Below are 2,740 nucleotides of genomic sequence, written 5' to 3'. Positions count from 1 at the left end.
CTCTGACAACGTCTGGATTAACCTGGATAGAAGAGAATTTAGCTTACTATTGCTTCTGTTATCCTTACAATGTTCCTGGGAATTTGGTGAATTAGAAATAAAAAGCAATAATGAAAAAAAAGAAGAATTGAAAAATAGCAATGTTATTTTTCAAAATATACATTGTTAAAGTGAACAGTGTTAGAGTTTCAATGGCTGGTGGCCCAGCTGCTACGTCTATATGTCTTTAGTATTTCAAGATTAGAACCAAGTACTCGGAATAAATATAAAGGCATCTGAAAAGGTATGGATCTGATCCCAGATGCTGTCACCATATGTCTTATGAAATTCCCATTTAAAAATACGAAGTCTATATCATTTGACTTATCTCGTGTAATATACAAGTTGTTCTCCTATAACACAAAACACTGAATCATAAATAAAGCAAGCTAGTTAAGATTGTATGAAATTTTTATAGCATTGAAGTTTCACATTCAATCACTGCAATTTAGGATCCCTGAGGTTTAAATTTCGTTTGTAATAAAACTGTTTTAACATCGAACCATATGCTAGAATCATTCTCTAAGAGAGCAGATATTATTATTTGAGATCTGTTTGGACGCTCGAAGATTATTCTTCGTCATGACATCCATGAACCTCACATTTCACTTTTTTACTTCTAGTAGTGAGAAAAAAAAAATTCAACTTAAAGATATACTTATCCACAATCATAGATATACTTATCCATAATCATAGTAACACTTTTGGTGATCAGATGACTTTAATTTGAGCCATAAATAAAGGGCCATCTGAAATCAGAAGTACAGGAAATAAGTCAGAGTAGCAGCAATGAAAACATCCCTCACAAAGCCCAGACATTTTACTTTATATGACAGAAGTAGAGTCCATTTCTGCCTAATTGACTTAATTTTACATACAATAACACCATGGTTATCTGTGTTACATTGGCATCTTTTAGTTCTTCTGCAGGGCATAACTATGAGAGATGAAATTTCAAGACAGTGGATAGCTGTTATGGATTGAATTGTGTTTCACCCCCCCAAATTCATATGTTGAAGTCCCAGTCCTTAATGTAACTGTGTTTGGAAATTGGGCCCTTAGGGAGACAATAAAGGTTCAATCAGGTCATAAGGATGGAGCCCGAATCCTATATAACTGGTGTCCTTATAAAAAGAGACACCATAGATCTCTCTCTCCATGTGTGTGTGGAGAAGGCAGTCATCTGCAGCCCACGGAGAGAGCCCTCACAAGACACCAATCCCACTGGCACCTTGATCTTGGACTTCCAGTCTCCAGAACTGTGGGAAAATAAATTTCTGTTGTTTAAGTCACTCAGTCTATGATAATCTTTTATAGCAGCCTGAGCTGACAAATGCAATAGCAGATTGGAAGTAGGTGAGCAAGTTTCTAAGATAGTTTTCAAGACAAGAAATAATGAGAATTAACAGCAGAGGACAGATAAAGCCATTAAAAAAGGTGAACAGATAAAAACAAAACAAAGCAAAACAAAAAAGCAACCAAATAAACAATCATAGTTTCTGAGATGCTTTAGACCGAGGGACCTAACTCCCCGATATAGCTCTTTATAACTTTCAAGAACTTTATTAGAGCACCAACAAATGATTCATGTTCAAAGGTTGTGGTGGGTTAAATTATGTGTGTATGTGTACCAAGCCAGAATGTGAGCAATATAATTTTAAAAGATGGTTAAAATATTAAATACAGGCTGGGCACGGTGGCTCACGCCTGTAATCTCAGCATTTTGGGAGGTCAAGGCGGGTGGATCACCAAAGGTCAGGAGTTCGAGACCAACCTGGCCCACATGACAAAACCTGTCTCTACTAAAAATACAAAAAGTTAGCCAGGCATGGTGGTGAATGCCTGTAATCCCAGCTACTCAGGGGGCTGAGACAGGAGAATCGCTTGAACCCAGGAGGCGGAGGTTGCAGTAAGGTGAGATTGTGCCACTGCACTCCAGCTTAGGCGACAGAGTGAGATTCCGTCTTTAAAAAAAAAAAGAAAGAAAAAGAAAAAAAATCAAATACAAATAACTTTGAAAAAACATCACTTTTCCTCATCCCCCTTCCTCTGAATAGCTGAAGTGATACTCTAATACAAATACTTTTCTATCCATTGATCAGAACAGTATTTTAAAATTTGGCCATAGGAAAACAAGTGACAAGAGAAATACATCTAATAATCAACTTAGGAGACTACAAAGTTCTTTGCTGTGTATACTTAATATAAAGTATAGACAATGTTTATTTTAAAAGGAAGGCATATATATGGGATTTTATTCATATATATAGGGTTTTATATATGTGTGTATAGGTGTGTATATATGTATTAAAAATAGGTATATATCTATATGTATTAAAACATATATGTATTAAATACATATATACACACACCCCTATATATATGTATAGACAGGACTGCCTGTGTATATTTACATATAGGGATATATATGTGGGTGTGTGGGTTTGTATATGTATATCCCTATATGTAAATACAGACAGGCAGTCCTTACTTTGTATGGCAGTGTGAGAACAAAAAACAGACCATGCAAGCTGAAACCAAGAAAAGTGATCTTAATAAACAATGGAAAAAAAGTATAATTAATGTTACCTCTAAATGTTTACATTTTGTTTACATTTAACAAAATGTTTACATTTAACAAAATGCTTACATTTTGTTGAAGTATTTAAAACTCTCTCTCTTTTTTTTTTTTTTTTTTTTT

The sequence above is a fragment of the Rhinopithecus bieti genome, unplaced genomic scaffold, assembly GCF_001698545.2.
Source record: "Rhinopithecus bieti isolate Rb0 unplaced genomic scaffold, ASM169854v2 scaffold_35903, whole genome shotgun sequence".
Classification (NCBI taxonomy): Eukaryota; Metazoa; Chordata; class Mammalia; order Primates; family Cercopithecidae; genus Rhinopithecus; species Rhinopithecus bieti.
The sequence above is the reverse complement of the archived record's forward strand: the minus strand, read 5'-3'. Positions refer to the sequence as shown.